General features: G+C 39.8%; 1 protein-coding gene across 3 annotated transcripts in view; it reads right to left on the reverse strand.

Moving 5' to 3' along the window:
• LOC105476843 (vacuole membrane protein 1) overlaps positions 1-21824 on the reverse strand; it is a 142157-nt gene extending 120333 nt beyond the window's left edge. The window contains exon 1 of one of the 3 annotated variants that reach the window (XM_011733104.3): positions 21690-21824. The gene's annotated coding sequence lies outside the window, so the exon portion shown is untranslated. Of the gene's footprint in view, positions 1-21367 lie in introns of all 3 variants that reach the window. The other 2 variants (XM_071082843.1, XM_011733103.3) reach the window with 2 other exon arrangements.
• Between the last annotated feature and the right edge of the window lie 3 nt (positions 21825-21827).

Consider the following 21827-nt stretch of genomic DNA (forward strand, 5'->3'; position numbering starts at 1 on the left):
CCTAGGCGACAACAGCAAGACTCTGTCTCAAAAAAAAAAAAAAAAAAGACAGATAATAATTAATAACAAGAGTTAGTGAGGATGTGGAGAAATCGGAACTGCTGGAAGGAATGCAAGAGTTCAGCTGCTTTGGAAAACAATCTGTCAGCTCCTCCAAAGGTAAAATACAGTTATCATATGACTCAGCAATTCAGGAATGTTCATAGTGACACTGTCAACAGACAAAAGGTGTTTTTTTCTATTTTTATTTTTTTTGAGATGGAGTCTCACTCTGTTGCCCAGGCTGGAGTGCAGTGGCGTGATCTCGGCTCACTGCAACCTCTGCTCCTGAGTTCAAGTGGTTCTCCTGCCTCAGTCTCCCAAGTAACTGGGATTACAGGTGCCCGCCACCATGCCTGGCTAATTTTTGTATTTTTAGTAGAGACAGGGTTTCACCATGTTGGTCAGGATGGTCTTGAACTCCTGACCTTGTGATCCACCTGCCTCAGCCTCCCAAAGTTCTGGGATTACAGGTGTGAGTCACCGCACCCAGCCTATAACCCAAATGTCTTATGAACTGATGAATGGATATAGGAAATATGGTATATAGTATATCCAAACAATGAAATATTAATCAGCCATAAAAAGAAATAAAGTAGTAATACATACTACTGCATCAACGGAGTCTGAAAATATGCTAAGTGAAAGAAGTCAGTCACAAAAGACTACATGTTATGATTCCCATTTATATAAAATTTCCAGAATATGCATATCCATAACAACAGAAAGTAGCAAATTAGCAGGAGAAAGATGGGGAGTAGCTGCCAATGAGTTGTGAGTTTCTTTCTGGGGGGATAATGTTCTAAAATTGTTTTGATAGTTGCATAGATGTGAACATACTTTTTAATTGGGTGAATTATATGATATGTGAATTATGTTTCAATAAAGCTGTTTAAGAACAGTTACCAGCAGGAACTATCTGAACTTCCAAATATGTTGTGAATACATATGAATAATATATTCATAGAAAAAGAATGGTATAATGTTCTACAAATCTCATTTATTCATTCATTCATTTAGTTATGTTGCCCAGGCTGGTCTCGAACTCCTGGCCTGAAGTGATCCTCCTGCCTCGGCTTCCCAAAGTGGTAGGATTCCAGGCATAAGCCACTACTCAGGCTTATCTATATTTAATAGAAGACCCAAGAGTATTAGGAGTATTCTCATGGCCAAATGGCAAAAATTTTTATATTTTATGAGCAGATTTAGTGACAGTTTAGAATTCAAAGTCAGATATATGAGTTAGGGGGTTATATTATTAAGAAAGAAAACTCATGAAATCACTTGATAAGGTCTGTTTACCCATTCACTCAAAAAAGATTAACTGAACAATCTGTATGTGCCAAGAGTCATGCTAGATTTATATTTAGCTGATCAGAATATGATATGGTTACGGGTTCAATCTTCCTGTAGTTTGATAGCTGGTGCTAATTTATTCCTTGACTAAACTATAATTATTGTAAATATTTTCAAACTTTATGCCTCATAAAGGAAAACAAGTGAAAGACTACAAAAATGACGGAAAAAAAAGCACACATTCATCTGTGTAATATTCTCCTTTTTAAGATACAATCCATTTGTGGATACCTTTGTTTTGTTGTCTTCAATGCTGAATAAGCAAATAAACATATCAAGAAATAAAATAAAGGTTTCTATTAGTATAGATATCCTTAAGTAGACAATCATAAGATTTAAAGTCTGAAAAATCTGGATTTGATCCCAGATTTGCCACTAACTAGCTGTGTGATCTTAAGCAAAGTTTCATTTTCTTTAGGCCTTGATTTTTTGGATTCACAAAATGAGGACAATAATTGCCGCTTTCAAATGATTGATGTGTAGATGAAATAATCTATGTATGTATATATATGTTTGTTGATATGCATGTATGTGTGACTATAAATGCCAATACATCAAAAGGGTAGGAGGTAATAAACCTACAAAATGCCTAAACTAGAAAAACAACTTCACGGCACATGCCTCATTGTTACCGTATCAGTTGTTCGTTCAGCTCTCATTTTAAAAGTTCTTGGGTCTCCAGTGGGCACTGAGGATACAAATATGAATAGGATAAGGAGGTCCCTGTCCTCAAGAGGATCACAGTCTGGTAAAGAAGCCAAATGAACACAAGAAATCAATTATAACAGAATGGGATGAAATAGGCATTTAAATAAAATTAGATGAAAAGACAATGTTTTAGTCAGGTCTTAAGAGTCTAACAGGGCCAGGCACGATGGCTCACGCCTGTAATCCCAACACTTTGGGAGGCCCAGGTGGGCGGATCACAAGGTCAGGAGATCGAGACCATCCTGGCTAACATGGCAAAACCCCGTCTCTACTAAAAATACAAAAAAATATCCGGGCGCAGTGGTGGGCGCCTGTAGTCCCAACTACTTGGGAGGCTGAGGCAGGAGAATGGCATGAACCCACGAGGCGGAGCTTGCAGTGAGCCGAGATCGCACCACTGCACTCCAGCCTGGACGACAGAGCAAGCAAAGAAAAGAAAAAAGAGTCTAAAAGACTGGAGAAATTTGTAAATCTATCTAAACATCAGTTTTTCTTAGTTTGTAAAACAGAGATAATATGACACACATCAGAGGGTTGAGAATTAAACAAGGTAATGTACATAAAATACTAAGATATTGCCTCACCTTTCATGTGACCTCAACATATACTAGCTATGATGAAGACCATGAAGTAGAAAATACTATGGGAGCTCAGAGGACGATATATTCAGACGAGTTCATAGAAGCTGAAAGTTTAACTTTGCAAACTTAAGTCATACTTGTGTGAAGATTCAGCAAAAAAGATAATGTAGCTCAAGCAATTACAAAACAACAACAACAAAAACCAAAGATGTTAGAGCATCACAATAGGATTACAAAATGGAAATCTATTTCACAAATCTGAATTTTATTAATAAAAAAATAAACTGAGGATGTTTGAAATGGAACCATATAAAAAGGTTAATGATTTTCCACCTGCCATTTAACTTGAAACTATACTTAAGTTCTGCAAATACTTAAAACTATGTGAGTTTGGCTGGTTGTGGTGGCTCATGCCTGTAATTCCAGCACTTTGGGAGGCTGAGGCGGGCAGATCACCTGAGGTCAGGAGTTCAAGACCAGCCTGGCCAACATGGCAAAACCCCATCTCTACTAAAAATACATAAATTAGCTGGGTGTGGTGGCTTGCGCCTGTAATCCCAGCTATTCGGGAGGCTAAGGCAGGAGAATCACTTGAACCCAGGAGGTGGAGGTTGCAGTGAGCCAAGATTGCACCACTGCACTCCAGCCTGGGCAACAGAGCAGGACTCCATCTCAAGCAAAAAAAAAAAAAAAAACCTATGTGTTTTCATATTCAACCAAATCTTATAGGCAATATCTTTTAAAAATATTTTAAAGATATTTAAACATTTGTAAATATCTAAATATATGATATTTGCATATAAGATATTTAAGGATATTTAAGATATTTTAAAGCCAGCCATTCATCTCTATCACAGTAGGTAAAATTTATTGAATCTGTGATGAAAAGATAAACAGGGCGCAAAAGGGTTTGCTTTACAAATAACATTCTAAAACCTTTCCCTACAAAACACTGACAATTGAACTCATTTGCCCCTATTTACTCTTTCCCACAGTGTCATTGTTTTACCCAAAACATTTTGGGTCTATGAGTATGTACTTATAACAATGGTATTGCACAATTATTTGAACGTTTTGTTTTTAAGCTATTGCAATAGTGGTTTTCATTTGAGCAAATAATGTGTTCTTACACAATGTGCTAAAAAAGAAGAGCATACTGACATTTTCTTCTCCAAAATTCTCTTTAGAAAACATAATAGTCTGAAATTTTGTTTTGTAAGAAATAACCCAGGGAATGAAGTTATTTTCATCAGTCTATTTCTTCATGAACAAAATAAATTCGCAGTTTAAAAAACAACTTTTCAAAACCTTTTTGTCATTCCCAAAAGAAGGAAATATAGCGTAAGGCCAAACAAGAGGGCCACTGAGGTTTTAAACAGTTAAGCTTAAAAAGAATCTAACCCGTTTTTTGTTTTTGTTTTTGGTTTTTTTTTTGCATTTTGACCATTTAGGATGATTTAAAACCATCCCAAGTATGAAACAATCAAAATAAAACAACCACTAGTGTTCTAAATAGTTAAGCTTATAAAAACTTCAAAGCTTTTCTGTATTTTAACCATTTTGTAAAGGATTTTACATTTTTCCTTGCCTTTCAAAATTCCCTTGAAAACATCCTCAATTACTTTGCCTCTTCTTCCCCCAATCATACATACTGTAAAACTTTGCAAAACTGCAATGCCTCCAGAATCCTCTGCATTCTTATGATCTGTCTAAGCAGCTGAACATAACTGAAGAAAATCACACAATTACACAGCCACTTCAAATTCTTAATTCAACAAATATGTATCAATGGTCCATTATGTGCCAATTATTATTATTATCATTATTATTTTAAGACAGTCTCACTGTGTTGCCCAGGCTGGAGTGCAGTGGCATCTCAGTTCACTGCAACCTCTGCTTCCTGGGTTCAAGTGATTCTCCTGTCTCAGCCTCCCAAGTAGCTGGGACTACAAGCACCCACCACCATACCCAGCTAATTTTTGTATTTTTAGTAAAGATGGGGTTTTACTATGTTGGCCAGGCTGGTCTTAAACTCCTGACCTTGTGATCAACCCACCTAGGCCTCCCAAAGTGCTGGGATTACAGGCGTGAGCCACCGTGTCCCGCCTATTATTATTTTTGAGACAGAGTCTCACTCTGTTTTGTAGGCTGGTGTGCAATAGCACAATATTGGCTCACTGCAACCTCCGCCTCCCGGGTTCAAACAATCCTCCTGCCTCAGCTTCCTAAGTAGCTGGGACTACATTTGTACACCACCATGACAGGCTAATTTTTATAGAGATGGGGTTTCGCCATGTTGTCCAGGCTGGTCTCAAACTCCTGGGCTCAAGTGATCCGCCCATCTCAGCCTCCCAAAGTACTAGGATTAAAGGCTTGAGCCACTGTGCCCAGCCCAGTTATTAAGATGCCAAATCTCAAACCTAAAATTGATGATTCCTGCTAATAATCTTTTTTTTTTAACTTTGACAATATTTCATTCTTTGTTCTTGCTCCTAAAATGTTTTACTCTCTTTTTTCCTTTCTTATTTTCAGACGCTGACTTTTTTTTTTTAAGACAGGGTCTCACTCTGTCCCCTGGGCTGCAGTGCAGTGGTGCAATAATGGCTTACTGCTCCCTCGACCTCCTGGGTTCAAGTGATCCTCCCACTTCAGCCTCCTGAGCAGCTGGAACTACAGGAACATGCCACCATGTCAAGCTAATTTTTGTATTTTTTTTGTAGAGACTGGGTTTCCTCATGTTGCCCAGGCTGGTCTTGAACTCCTGGGCTCAAGTGATCCCCCAGCCTTGGCCTCCCAAAGTGCTGGGATTACAGGTATGAACCGTGTCCAGCTCTGTCACGTTTTTTAAAATAATAAAAGCAGTGAGAGAATTCACCAATCCCACTACTACTAAGCCTACTAAAATATTTACACTTCACCCATGTCAGCATTCTTTCTCTGACTCGGCAGAGTCCTCTACTTACCAAAGGCCATTATGTCAATATATATATCATTCCCTTCCTCCTTCTCAGGGACTTGACTCCTTCTGTTCTCACTGTGTAATCAATCTTTACCCCTTTATTCTCACCAGAAAATAAGCATTATTCAGTATTTCCCATTTTTCATTCCTCCTTCATAAATAGTTCTCAAAACAGTTGCCTACATACAGTCTCCACTTACTCATCACTATATTTCTGCCTGATTCATTGTGGTATGACTTCTGCCCCGACAAATAAAAATAAATTGCTTTTGTGAAGATTACTGATTACCTCCATTTGCCAAATCCAAAGGACACATCTTACTGAACCTCTTACCTTCACTGAACACAAGTATCCACTCTCTATTTCTTGAAATACTTTCATTTTTCTTCCTATTTCTCTGACGGTTCCCCCTGCTCTACGTCCTGGGGTTCTTCAAAGCCTGGGCCTAGATTCCTTTTTGTATTCCCTTTATACTCTCTCCCTAATGATGTCATCTATTTACTCAGCCTTAAATACCCTCTACATACTGACAATTCTTTCTTTCAAAGGCAAAATGATGTTGTGATACTGCTTTATGAAAGTGCTTTATCAATATGCTGTAAGAATAATTAGAATCACAGAAGGAACCTTAGAGAGTATCAAGCCTATTCTACTTATTCACAGATAAACATCTCAGAGGTAAGTGACTTGTGTAATGTCACAGAACAAGCTAGTGACAAACCTGGAGGCAGGACCCAGATACAACGGTCATCTTAGGAGTACACTGACCTATTGGGAAGACAACCCCACCCTCCAAACTAATCAAAAATTATTTTTCTGAGAATATTGAAAGGGACAAGCTCAATCTAGAAAAGTGAGGTAACATAAGAGCTGGCCCCAAAATGTGATTTAGGAGTTAAAGACTCAAATCTTTTTTCTTGAGATCGTCTTTCTCTGTCACCCAGGCTGGCGTGCAGTGGAGCAATCACAGCTCACTGCAACCTCCACCTTCAGTGGAGCAATCAGAGCTCACTGCAACATCTGCCTTCCAGGTTCAAGCCATTCTCCTGCCTCAGTCTACCCAGTAGCTGGGATTACAGGCATGGGCCCCCAAGCCCGGACAATTTTTTTGTGTTTTTTAGTAGAGATGGGGTTTCACCATGTTGGCCATGCTGGTCTTGAACTCCTGACCTCAGGCGATCCGCTAGCCTCGGTCTCCCAAAGTGTTGGAGTTACAGGCATAAGCCACTGTGCCCGGCCTAAGACTCAAATCTAATCAAAATGGGAGTACAGGTTGCTGTAAGTTTTTTATGTTACACTGGGGGGCATTATTAGGCTGGATTCATAACCATAAAATTATTAACTGAACTGCCTGAAAAAAATAATTTAAGGGGACTGGTTTTATGATAAAAGAGAAGTTAAACAAAACAAAATGGTAACTCTATCTCCAGCACAGTGCTAGCCTATAAACCTCGTATCTATTGGGGCACACAGCATGATTATCAAGGCCTTTGATCATCTCACCATCCATCTTTGAATTCATGCTCCCAAATAGTATTTTGTGTATAATCTGACTTCTCATGCCAACTGGCTATAAGGAGAGTATATGCTTGTAATGGGTTGAATTGTGCCCCCTCAAATTCATATGGTGAAGTCCTAATACTCATGTGACTATAATTTGGAGATACTGCCTTTAAGAAGCTAATTAAGGTTAAATGAGGTAATAAGGGTGGTACCCTAATATGGACTCACGTCCTTATTGGAAGAAGTACCAGACAGTTTTCTCTTCTACCTGGACACAGAGGAAAGACTACGTAAGGACACAGAGAGAAGGTGGCTGTCTGTAAGCCGGGAAGAGAGTCCTCACCAGAAATAAACCCTGCTGGCACCTTGATCTTGGACTTGCAGCCTACAAAACTGGGAGAAAAACAATTTCTGTTGTTTAAACCATCCGGTCTGTGGTATTCTGTCATGACAACCCTAGCAGAGCAATACAATGATGATTAGTATAAATAAGGGTATCCAGATTGCAGAATAGTTTTGTTTGTTTTGTTTTGTTTTTTTGTAGAGACAGAGTCTCACTATGTTACCCAGAGTGATCTTCTGGGTACCAAGTGAAGCTCCTGTCTCGGCCTCCCAAAGTGCTAGGATTACAGGTGAGAGCCATCTTGTCTAGCTAGACTACCTTTTTTCCAGAAAAAACCTGATGTATTTTACTGCATGTGTCTTCAAACTGCAACAGTGACTAATCTAGCATCAACATACCCTGTTAATCTTACTTATTATCATCTTCATCATGACCCATTTTATAGGGAAAAGGGAAAACTTGGTGGCTGAAAGCTGCCAATATGTCCTGACTTACTAGTTATACGACTTTAGGTTAAATAATTTGCATTTGTGCATATTTGTAAAATATCTCCATCCTTATTTTTCTTTTTTGAGATGGAGTTTTGCTCTTGTTGCCCAGGCTGGAGTGCAATGGCGCGATCATGGCTCACTGCAACCTCCGCCTCCTGAGTTCAAGCGATTCTCCTGCCTCAGCCTCCCGAGTAGCTGGAATTACAGGTGCGTGCCACCACACCCAGTTATTTTTTGTATTTTTAGTAGAGACAGGGTTTCACCATGTTGGCCAGGCGGGTCTCAAACTCTTGACCTTAGGTGATCTACCCGCCTTGGCCTCCCAAAGTGCTGGGATTACAGGTGTGAGCCATTGCGCCCAGCCCCCATCCCTATTTTTATGTCACCCTTAAATGTTTTTGTTTTGTTTTGGGGGATTCTCAACAAGTTAGTTTCTCTACTTTAAGATAATTTTTTTTTTTTGAGACGGAGTTTCGCTCTTGTTGCCCAGGCTTGAGTGCAATGGCACAATTTCGGCTCACTGCAACCTCTGCTTCCTGGATTCAAGTGATTCTCCTGTCTCAGCCTCCCAAGTAGCTGGGACTACAGACGTCTGCCACCATGCCCGGCTAATTTTTTGTATTTAGTAGAGATGGGGTTTCACCATGTTGGTCAGGCTGGTCTGGAACTCCTGACCTCTCAGATGATCCACCCGCCTTAGCCTCCCAAAGTGCTGGGATTACAGGTGTGAGCCACCACGCCCAGCCAAGATAAATTATATATAAGTACACTACACAGTGACTGGCACATAGTAGTCACTTAATGTTTCTCCATGCTCTTTAATATTTTTAATGGAGTATCATACCCATTAATCTCCATGCTTCTTGAATGTCACAATTTTCCAAAAAAATCATGGTAAATGTTGCCCTGAGTATTCACTTACAGGTACTTCCTTTCCATATTAGTATGCTATACAAAAGCCTATGTAACTGGTTTCCACAGACTACATAACAGAAGTAGCCACAGATTTAGAACAATCTTAGCTTGTGTTGTATAACAAAAATGAATTATTCTTCATCAATCTAAACATCTTGAAATGTACTACAAGGATAATCCATCAAAAATTATTATGAGGTAAAAGGGTTCTAGTCTATCCACATAGCTAAAGTAAGATGAAATAATCATTTTTAAGGAGAGCCACTTTTCAAAATTCAATCGAATAGCACTAATTTTTGAAATCTGTGATGACAGAATGTCAGTGAGATTCCTAGATGTAGGAGTAAATCTAAGTATTCCTAGTCTGTTTAAAATGTTGAAATGTCCTCAAACAGAAATCTAACACATATTCTTGACCTTCAGTGGCATCTACTTTGCACCAAGTGCACGTTTGTAAGTTAGTTTTGTTTGTAAGAATGAGGTTGCTGAAACAAATCTTTTTTTTTTTTTTTTTTTTTTTTTGAGACGGAGTCTCGCTCTGTAGCCCAGGCTGGAGTGCAGTGGCCGGATCTCAGCTCACTGCAAGCTCCGCCTCCCGGGTTCACGCCATTCTCCGGCCTCAGCCTCCCGAGTAGCTGGGACTACAGGCGCCCGCCACCTTGCCCGGCTAGTTTTTTGTATTTCTTAGTAGAGACGGGGTTTCACCGTGTTATCCAGGATGGTCTCGATCTCCTGACCTCGTGATCCACCCGTCTCGGCCTCCCATAGTGCTGGGATTACAGGCTTGAGCCACCGCGCCCGGCCTCTGAAACAAATCTTATAGGTCTGTGGATGGGGTTGAGAAGACAGAAACCGGGCAGAAGCATAACGCAAACATCAAATAATTTTCATTTTGAACACTTACATAGATACAAGAAATGCATTAAGAGTGTAACAGACCTTAACTGAAGCTGAAGCATTTAAAACAGAGTTAACATTAAATGTGGGGTTTTTTATGTTTGTTTCCTGCAGAAGTGCTTAGAAAAAATCAGCTCACAAAGGTTCTTTGTAGGCTGTATATCCAGTGCTAAGACTATAATACTTCATTCATTTTAAACATTAGCCACACTTGTAATACAAAAACAATGTGCAAGTAAATTACTGAGAGTCCCCCCCAAGCAAAACAAAAAACATTTATGGATAACATGATAAAAGCATCTCCCTGAGTAATATAAGAGTTATTGGAAAAGTTAACAAGGTAGAAAAGGAAAAGAAAGTGAGAGTAACAGAACCATTGATTTTCATTTTCTTAGCAACATAATTCCAAAATAAAACGAACATACTTCCTTTAAAAAAAATCATCTATCCAGATGAATTTTACTTTCTCAAGTAAAAAATTATGTCAGTGTGCTCAATAAAACACATTGTTCTTCATACAAGGCACACAAAGACAGCCAATAAGTGTTACGCTTCTCAGTAACCTTTCTTGCTTTCAGAAGTATCTATATTTTTTGTTGTTTGTTTGTTTTGTGACAGGGTCTTCCTCTGTCACCCAGAGTGCAGTAGCACGGTCACAGGTCACCACAGGCTGGAACTCGGGCTCAAAAGATGCTCTGGCCTCAACCGCCAGAAGTATCTTTTCTTAATTGGATTAGACTACTCCAAAATAGCTGTAGATTTCCCTAAAACTGTTAAGATTAAGGAACTGTGACTTACTCTTGGAAACAAAATAATCTGAGTAATATATCTTGACAAATGAGGCTTTGATACAGTTTTCTACTTGTGCAGGGGTATAAAGCCAAAGATAATTCAAATAGAACGCACAATATCAGAATAACTATCAGATCATCTGACACTCTGAATCAGATAACAGTATCTACCATGTGGTTGTTCCAGTTAAACAACATGTACTCTGAAAATTCATAATGATGTGAATGGGAATATATGAAAAAAATTTATTGAATCTTTTTCAACTTTCTAAGGTCTTGGGAAGGGCTAGGCATGATGGCTCACACCTGTAATAATCCTATCGTTTTGGGAGGCCGAGACAGGAAGATCATTTGAGGCCAGGAGGTCCAGACCAGCCTGGGAAACATAGTGAGACCCCATCTCTTAAAAGCAAAGCAAAACAAAACAAAACAAAAAAACAATTAGCCAGGTGTGGTGGTATGTGTGTATAGTCCCAGGTACTTGGGAGGCTGAGGCCAGAGGACTGCCTGAGTCCAGAAGTTTGAGGTTGCAGTGAGCTATGATTGTGGCACTGCACCTCAACCTGGGCGATAGAGTAAGACCGTGTTAAAAGAAAAGAAAAGAAAAAGAAAGGAGGGAGGGAGGAAGTGAGGGAGGAAGGGAAGCAAGGAAGGAAGTCAGTCAGTCTTGGGGAATTAGACAAATTAAAATGCCAAATTAGGATACAATTTAAAAGCATTCAGAATCTCCATAAATCTCCCAATAATGGATCAGCAGGTTATGAGGGTACGTATTTCTGGAGTAAAAAGTTCCTCAACTTAAATCTAGTGATGTATAAAATACACTCAACTCATCACAGGTTTCTAATTGCTGAAAAATTAGAAACTGTCCTGGGTCTAATTTTTTTTTTTCCTTTTAAAAACAAAGTCTTGCTCTGCTCTGTCACCCAGGCTGGAGTGCAGTGGTGCCATCTCGGCTTACCACAACCTCCACCTCCCAGGTTCAAGTAATTCTCCTGTTTCAGCCTCTGGAGTAGTTGGGATTACAGGCATGCGCCACCATGCCCGTTAATTTTTGTATTTTTAGTAGAGACAGGGTTTCTCCATGTTGGCCAGGCTGTTATCAAATGCCTAACCTCAGGTGATTTGCCTGCCTTGGCCTCCCAAAGTGTTGGGATTACAGGCATGAGCCACTGTGCCAGAGGTAGGAGGTAGGAGGATCGTTTGAGGCCAGGAGTTCGAGACCAGACTGGCCAACATTGTGGAACCCTGTCTGTATTAAAAATACAAAAGTTAGCCGGTAGTGGTGGTACAGGCCTGTAGTCTCTGCTTCTTGGGAGGCTGAGGCACAAGAACCACTTGAGCCTGGGAGGTGGAGGTTGCAGTAAGCACAGCTGGCGCCACTGTGCTCCTGCCTGGGTGACAGAGCAAGAGTCTGTCAAATAAATAAATAAATAAATAAATAAAGAGATTAGAAAAAGAAAAATCCCATTTCTCATTTTTGTTAATCTACTTCTAAATGTTCATGCAGTTTTTCATTACCAATGCAATCTTAGCAAAACATTTTCATCAAAAAGATGGGGGACTAACAGTAAGGTCAAAAATTAAGATAATGAAGGAATACCAGACTAGAGTTGGGAGATTTGGCTAACTGTGAGACCTTGGCATTGTCACTTCACATGCCTGATTCTCTTTTTCCTCATTCAATTATTAGACACACGGAGTAAATGAGTGCCATAATTTCCTTTCTAATTGTAAAAAAAAGTCCAACTAGCACAAGGGTAGAGTTTTGGATGTATGTAATAATAACTACTTGTGTATAGCGATTTATAGTTTAAAAATAGTTAACAAACATAATGCTAACAGCCGTTTGTAAGGGACAGTTATTTTTATCCTTGCTTTTTTACAAATGAGAAACTGAGTGCTCCAAGGGCCCCAAATAGCAAGTCGGCAGCATATAAATGTCAAAGCAGGAGTTCAATCTCGCTTGTCCAAGTCCAAATTCCATAGTTCTTCTACTATACAAAACAGCCCATTGAGAGGATTTTCAGCGGTCACTGAGGAATTCCAGAGTCACACACATATGCACACAAGATAAAAAAATAGTCCCAGAAGTTTAGCTTGTCCTAGTATTTTCTTTCTTTTTTTTTTTGAGACGGAGTCTTGCTCTGTCACCCAGGCTGGAGTGCAGTGGCCGGATCTCAGCTCACTGCAAGCTCCGCCTCCCGGGTTTACGCCATTCTCCTGCCTCAGCCTCCCGAGTAGCTGGGACTACAGGCGCCCGCCACCTCGCCCGGCTAGTTTTTTTGTATTTTTTAGTAGAGACGGGGTTTCACCGTGTTAGCCGGGATGGTCTCTCGATCTCCTGACCTCGTGATCCGCCCGTCTCGGCCTCCCAAAGTGCTGGGATTACAGGCTTGAGCCACCGCGCCCGGTCTGTTGTCCTAGTATTTTCAAATGTTTCCCATTACTAGAATTAACAGAACACTCATCCCTATTGATTCTTAGGGATGAGTGTTCTTAACAAGTCAGTTAACACTTAAACTGACTATCTATGAAACTCAGATAATATCTATGAAACTCCCTACTTTACGGTCCTTAAATACCTGGGACATTTATACTTGTGTAACTGGGGTGAAAATACTCTCACTGGACTGTTGTGTACAGTAAAGTAGAAGAACTACCGAATTTGGACTTGGAAAAGCCTGGGTGAATATCTGCTCTGACATTTATATCCTCTATTCTTTCTATTCTAAAGCAACACCACTGTAGGAATACGGAACTTTTTCATGAGCCACACTTATGATTAAGCTAAGAAACAAGTCTCAAAAAATTGCTAAGAATGGGCATTATAAATGACAATCTCTGATAAGCCAGAAATTATGTCAATCTTTAGTACACACACACAAAAAAAGAAATAAAAAATTTCTAGGTAGTTAGAAGTTAATGCACATAGTCCTAAATAACATAGGTCAAAATAAAAGAAAATTTTAAAATGCTCAGAACTACGAGAAGAAAGTGAATTTAGCAAGGTCATAGGATAAAAGATCACAACTAATACTTTCTGCTACATACTTGGAATAAAAACTGGACTATTATATACTTGGAATAATTTTTTGAAATTTCAGGTTCAGTAACATCTGCAAATATAAAATATTTAGAGACAAATTTAACAAAATATAAGCAAAATCTAAAAAGAAATAAAGAAAGAATAAATTATACAGAGCCTAAATAAATGATTAGCATGTTTTGTTGATTGTTTGGAAGACTCAATATTGTTATCATGTCAATTTCCCCGATATGGTTTGGCTCTGTGTCCCCACCTAAATTGTAATACCGATGTGCCCAGGGAGGGTCCTGTAATCCCCGCATGTGGAGGGAGGGAGGTGATTGGATCATGGGGGCGGTTTCCCCCATGCTGTTCTCATGACAGTGAGTGAGTTCTCATGAGATCTGATGGTTATGCGTTTGACAGTTCCTCCTTCACACTCTTCTCTCTTCTGCTGCCTTGTGAAGAAGGTTCCTGTTTCCCCCTTCCACCATGATTGTAAGTTTCCTGAGGCCTTCTCAGCCATACAGAACTGTGAGTCAATTAAACCTCTCTCCTTTACAAATTACCCAGTCTCAGGTAGTATCTTCATAGCACTGTGAAAACACACTAATACATCCCCCAAAGTAATGTATAGCCTTAATGAAGATCAATCAAATTCAAGCAAGTTTTATTAAAAAAGCAGTTCAAATTTTTACAGAAATTCAAAAACAAAGTAGCGAAAACAATTGGGATGAAGAACAAAGTTGAAGGACTTGCACTAACTGATGTCAACAATTACTATAAATCTACAGTAATCATGACAGTATGGTATTGGTAAAAGGATAGTTAGAAGCCAATGGAAAATAATAGAGAATACAGAAATAGGCTGGGCACAGTGGTTCATGCTTGTAATCCTGGCACATCGGGATGCCAGGTGAGAGGATCACCTGAGTCCCAGAGTTCAAGACCAGCCTGGGCAACATAACAAGACCCCATCCCTACCAAAAAATTTAAAAAATTACTCCTGTGTGGTGGCATGCACCTCATGGTATCTGTGGTCCCAGATACTCAGGAGGCTGAGGTGGGAGGATTACTTGAGCCTAGGAGGTCAAGGCTGCAGAGAGCTATGATCGTGCCACTGCAATCTAACAATCTAGCCTGGGTGACAGAGATCCTGGCTCAAGGCCCTCTCCCCGCACCGCTCCCACCCCCCAAAAAAAACCCAAGAACAACTTTCATGTGCTTTAAAATAATTATATATATACATTTGAAAAAAGTGAAAAACCTTGCTCCCCACTCTCCCTGCTAGATGTAACCATTTTTATTAGTTTTGTGTATCTGACCTTTCTTTTTTCAAAGACTCCTGTTATTGTTTGAGTATGTGTCCCCTCCGAAACTCATGTTAAAATTTAACCCCTAATGTGGCAGTCTAGAGAGGCAGGGCCTTTAAGAGGGTCATGGAGGCTCAGCCCTTATGAATGAATTAATCCATTCATAAATGAATGGATTGATGGGTTATCATGGGGGTAGGACTGGTTGCTTTATAAGCAGAGAAAAAGAGAACTGAGCTTGCACACTCACCTCCGCCTCCATGTGATATTCTCGGCAACTCTGCAGTCCCACCTGCAAGAAGGCCCTTACCCAATGTGGCCATTTGATCTTGAACTTTTCAGCTTCCACAACTATAAAAATTAAATTCCTTTTCTTTATAAATTACCCAGTTTCAGGTATTCTGGTATAAGCAACAGAAAATGGACTAAGACACCTTCTCTTTTTTTTTTTCTCCTTGTGAGACAGAGTCTCGCTCAGTCGCCCAGGTTGGAGTGCAGTGGCATGATCTTGGCTCACTGCAACCTCTGCCTCCCGGGGTCAAGCGATTATCCTGCCTCAGCCTCCCTAGCAGTGGGGATTACAGGTGCCCACCACCACGCCCAGCTAATTTTTGTATTTTTAGTAGAGATGGGGTTTTACCATGTTGGCCAGGCTGGTCTTGAACTCTTGACGTCAAGTGATCTGTGTACCTTGGCCTCTCAAAGTGTTGGGATTACAGGTGGCTCACAACACTGTAATCAGGGCACAGTGCCTGGCCATAAGACACCTTCTCAGTCTCCTTCGCCAGATCTTTTTTTTTTTTTTTTTTTTAAATTAACTCTCTCTTAGACCCTTATCTGCTGCCTTCCTAACAATTTTTATTTCCCATTGTTTTCCCCAGAACCTGGTGTAAGGCCTGGAACACAAGATGTTTGTTCACTGACTGGATAATGAACAGATAAGGCAATAGATGTCACTGGAAAATGATTTTCCAAGAAAGTGCTAAAAGACATCATTAATTTTTTTTAATTAAAAAAAAAATAAAGACGAGGTTTTGCTATGTTGTACAGGCTGGTCTCAAACTCCTGGACTCAAGCGATCCACCCAACTCAGCCTCCCAAAGTTCTGGGATTACAGGCATGAGCCACTGCACCCAGGCTAGATCTTTCTTTTACCTGACCTCGGCCCTCTCCTCTTCCTATCTCCCCAAGTGACTCATCTGGTCCATGGTTTAAAATACTATCCCATATTTGTATTTCTGGTTTTGACCTCTAGATTTATATATGTAAATGTGCACGACTTGGATGATTCTTAAGTGTCTCAAAATTAACATGTCCTTTTCTCCCTACACCTACCCACCTTCTTGTAACAAACAAACCTGGTCTTCTCCAAATCTCCCTTCTCCCAGTACCTGGCACAACCACCCACCCAGTCACTAAATCCAGAAGCTTAGTCATCCCTGACTCTTCCCTTTGCCTTACCACTCATCTAATCCAGGACCAAGTCCTATACCAAATATATCTGGTATCCACACACTACTGTCCATCTTCTTTGCTACCCTTCTAGTCCAGACCATCTTCGTCTTCTACTTAGACTACTGCAGTGGACTCTCAACTTCTCTCTCCATTTCTATTCTTGCCCCCTTCAATTCATCGTTCACACATGAGCAACAATCAACTTTTTATAAATCCTATTACTCCTCTACTTAAAATTGCAGAATGATTTCCTACTGCACTCAAAATCAAATTCAAACTCATTCTCTCGGCCTGCAAAATTCTACATGACCTGGATCCTGTATATATTTCCCTTATCATCTCATGTCAATGTATTCCAAGTCTATTATGCTCCAGCCTCAAAGAAGCATATATCCACATTGTTAACTCTCTCTTAGACCCTCATCTGCTGCCTTCCTAACAATTCTTATTTCCCATTGTTTTCCCCAGAACCTGGTGTAAGGCCTGGGACACAAGATGTTTGTTTACTGACTGGATAATGAACAGATAAGGCAATAGATGTCACTGGAAAATGATTTTTCCATTCCAAGAAAGTGCTAAAAGACATCATTAAACATCAAAAGTTTCAATTGCCAAATTCTGTGTTATTGCTTACACAGATAATGTAGTCTGTTAATACCAAAAGGTTAACAGAATGGCCCAAAAGAATGCCTCATTTGGTTAGGAATCTCACATATGTTGTAAAATATACACAAAATGAAGTGTATACTCAGATATTTATTTACTGGAACTTCATTAATAATGAGCAAACAACAAATAAGCAGCAACATAAAGCTATGCTTTTAAAAGAGGGCTGGGAAAAAGTTCTTGGCAATAGCTTAGGGGGCCACATGATGATAATGATCACAATCATGGTTAACTACATACTACAGACACTGTTCTAAATGCTTTATTTAAACCTATTCATTTAATCCTAACAAGAAAGGTATTGACCTCATTGTCTAGGAGGAAACTGAGATAGCAAGAAGTAAGAAGTAACTAATCCAAGGGTTGCATAGTAATAGAGTTGGAATTTGAAAAAGTCTAGCTTTATAGCCCTGGCTTTTAACACTACCTGCCTAGTCCTTTCAGATAATCTATAAAGAACAAAGTCATCATCAAAAAACTTAAGGACAAGAGAAAATACTCCCATGAACTACTGAAAATATTAAGTAGTCAAGAATACGAACAAACTCTTGAGCAATTATAGGTATATTAGCTGTGATATAATTACTCAATGGATTGCCCTTGCTGAATTTAAATATGCCTTAATCTTTAAGTATCACCTTTTATCTGACACAGAAAATTATCTCCTATTCAAATTTCCTTGATTCTGCAAACCAAGGAGCATATTTTAAAATGAGCTTTATATAAGGGTCTACATAATACCTAACTTCAGTTCAGCAAACTCTATCCAAAGCTGCTTTCCCATACAAAATAAGGAATTTCTTGAGGCAATATGCTCTTAACAATTTACTACTCCCCAAAATATTTGCAAGGCTTTGTGAAAGCCGATTCACAATTTACAAAACCACAATAAAGTTATCACTTCAATTTGTCCTGTTTATTAGGATTCTCTAATCTAGAGTTCATTTCCACACCAAAATGGGAGACACACCAAGGGCACTTGGACAAAACAGGAATGACAGTAGCACCTAGCACCATCATCTTCGAGAAAGAATAAAGAGACTAAAAAGTTTGTGAAATCAATGGAACCAAAAAAAGGAGTACCCAACAATGCAAAGAATTAACTCTTCTACAATGACTATTTACCCGGAATTAAATAACTAGAGAAAAGGCTCTATATATAATAGATAATTAACATAACAAAATATTAAAATTACAAACAGCTTGCAGAGGGTTTGGGTTTTTTTTGTTTATTTGTTTTTTAGTACGAGCAAATAATACAGTGCTCTCCTACTGCTTTTCCTTTTTTTTTTTTTTCCCTGAGATGGAGTCTCCTCTGTTGTCCAGGCTGGAGTGCAGTGGCGCGATCTTGGCTCACTGCAACCTCCGCCTCTTGGGTTCAAGCTATTCTTGTGCCTCAGCCTCCTGAGTAGCTGGGATTATAGGCGTCTGCCACCACACCCAGCTATTTTTTTTTTTTTTTTTTTGTATTTTTTGTAGACACCGGGTTTCACCATGTTAGACAGGCTGGTCTCAAACTCCATCTCAGGTGATCTCCCCGTCTGGGCCTCTCAAAGTGCTGGGATTACAGGCGCGGGCCACAGCGCCTGACCAGTTCTCTCCTACTCTTTAGCAACAACATTCACGGCAGACACGTGTTACAAGGCTCCTCTGTCATTTCCACTTGCCAGAAAGAAGATAACTCAACACATGACAGTCATGAAGCATGAACGTGGACAAACCATTCTGAAGAATATAACTGATTTTCTTTCCTTAACTATTACACTTCAAATCTAGCCAAGTACAGTTTTTGTTATGCTACAATTTATAAGACTAAACTAGCTAAAGAGGGAAAAAAGGTCTGTAAATAAGGTTTAAGTGTCTATGTGTATATTCATGTGTATATGTGGATAGATCCCTTTAATACCTAAGAGTAATTATTTTCATGTGAACCAGGAAATATTACCAAACCATAATGAGATGCCTGGATACAACCCTGTTAGAACAGAAAGAACACTTCAGACCTTACAGTTCAGGTTTTAGCACTACCTAAACCAGATGACTGCAAACAAGCCAATTACTAATTACTGATTGTTTCTGAGCCTTAATTTTCTCCTCTGTGAAATAGGAATCTATTTATACGTTCACAGAGATTCCTTCTAATTCTAAATCCTGGTTTCAGCGAAATAATAAGGTTTCTTTTCTTTCTTTCTTTCTTTTTTTTTTGAGACGGAGTTTGGCTGTCTCCCAGGCTGGAGTGCAGTGGCGCAATCTCGGCTCACTGCAAGCTCCGCCTCCTGGGTTCACGCCATTCTCCAGGCTCAGCCTCCCGAGTAGCTGGGATTACAGGCGCCTGCCACCATGCCCAGCTAATTGTTTGTATTTTTAGTAGAGACGGGGTTTCACCGTATTAGCCAGTAGTGTCTCCATCTCCTGACCTCGTGATCCGCCGGCCTCGGCCTCCCAAAGTGCTGGGATTACAAGCCTGAGACACTGCGCCCGGCTCAGTAATAATGTTTCTTATTTAACGTAAGATAGGACTACTTCTACTCTTTAGTTAACTATACATCAGCAAAAAACTTCAGCTTTTTCTGCACTTGGAAATTCTCAAGTGACAATACATGACAACCAAAAAGGATCAGATTTAAACTCCCAAATGCAAAACTATACTCATTTTCCAGGCACCTATTTATTAACCATGGTAACTAATTCAATGGATCACAGTATCAAACTATTCTTTGCTAACTTTACTGTGTTCAAAGATCATCTTAGAAAAGTATGTGATAATATTTTCAGATAATGATGCAAAGAAATAGTATTCTACACTGACATATCTCCAGTTCTAAGAGTGAAGTGATAACATATTTCCATTTATATAATAATTTCATGTTTACTATCTCATTTAATCTTTGTGACAGTTGTATGAAAGAAAGTGAGCAGAATTTTCATCAACACAATCTAGACCAGCTCAGAATGTTAGGTAACTTATTAGCCATTAACAAATGTTGGAGCCCAGACTTCAATCCAGATCTTCTGATTTAAAGTTTAACAGTCACCAAAATCCTAAAAAGTGGTGATTCAAGCCAAAAGCAAGAAATTGGAAAAGGGAGAAAAACTGGATAGTCAGTCCTTCAATTGAACATAAAGAATATAAGATCAGATTTGGCAGTTATATAATCAAGAAGCAAATTTATCGAATGTTAAACTAATGATACATCTAACTATCGTAATTCCATATCTCAAATTTCGTCACCTTGTTTCAAAGCCAAGCGTGAACAAATTTTCAAACTCAAAATAAGAAAAATATGTAAACTGACAAACTGATTAAACTAGTTATAGGTAAACTGGTAAAAGGCATCAAAACATGGTTCTATGTATATTTTCTTCTGGAATGTGACTCACAGAAATTAAACTGTATTAATCAATTGTAATCAAGTAGGATATATCCCTCAAAAGAAAAAAGCAACCTTCAGTGCTTTAAGATAATGTAGGCAAAGTAGTAAAATAAAAAATTTCTACTTGAGAGAGTCACTTCATACCTACACAAATCAGTCACATTTGTCTCAGTACCACCATCCCTCTTCCACAGTAAAAACATAAGCTACAATGCATACAATGATGCCTAGTAAATAAGTTTCTTCCTTTCATCATTTATGCTAACAACACACAACTAATATCAGAACCAATGACAATACAATTAGTAGGTAGTAGCAATTAGAATATTAAATTCTCTATCATGACAACACTAGAAACACTTGTACAAGCTTCTTCAAATGATCAATGCAATCTGTCCACAAAAATCTCTGACAAGCCCCAAAGTAGAAATGAAAGACGTTAACATTAGGACAAGGAGCGATGCTGCCAAAATACGTCAACAGTGGCCAGTCTACGTGTATTATTAGATTTTTACATGGAGTTGCAGGTAAATAAAAGATGATTGTGTAAAATCTTCTGGAGGTTATTAGTAATCTAGCAGTGTGACACAGGGCCACATATGGTTTCTGGAATTTTAGAGATTAAGTCGACCTTCACGTTTTACTGCAAATACCTCCACTGTAATAAAATATAGGGGTCGGGGACCAGGGGTTTGGAAAGGCAGACAACTCTTTTTCATGAAAGCAGTGAAAATGAGAAGTTCCTCTCCCCGGGCTCTGCGGAGCGAAGGCCCATTCCCTTGGCTACCCTGTACCACCAGCGCTTTAGATGGCACTTGCACGCCTGGATTTCGTTTAGAAGCGAATACATCTAGCATCATGCGCTAGAGGTTCGGGAGAGCAAAAACCAAACTGACAGATCCTGAGAAACAGCTCAGTCATCAGCAGGGAAGACCTTCTCCACTTACTCCAAGGTCCTGGACATCCCGGGACTAAGATGTTCTCTAAAGAAGCCTAGCAAGGCTTCCAAGTCCGCGGAGAGGAGAACGAACAGCCGGGAGTCCTGTGTCTGGGTTCAATGTCCGGGTGACCAGCCATGAGGGGGTGTCCCAAATAACCTGGCTACCGCCAGGGTGAGACATCATGTCAGCAGCGTCCTAAAACACTGCTGGAAGTCGGAATCACGGTGCCCCAGATCTGCAATGCCTAAGTAGGAGAGTTCCGGAAGACGCCAAGCTCTGAGGACAGCCTCAGGCTTCGGTCCCCAATTCCCTGAGTTAGTTTACCTACCCGCTCCGACCCCGGCTTCTCCGGATCTCAGGATCCTGGAAGCTGCTCCTGACCGACTCTCACACCCGCCGCTGGGCTCCGGCCAACCGGAACCCGCTCACGTCACTTCCGGTCCGGTCCCTTTGCCCCCGGAGACCG

The sequence above is a fragment of the Macaca nemestrina genome, chromosome 17, assembly GCF_043159975.1.
Source record: "Macaca nemestrina isolate mMacNem1 chromosome 17, mMacNem.hap1, whole genome shotgun sequence".
In the NCBI taxonomy this organism is placed as follows: domain Eukaryota; kingdom Metazoa; phylum Chordata; class Mammalia; order Primates; family Cercopithecidae; genus Macaca; species Macaca nemestrina.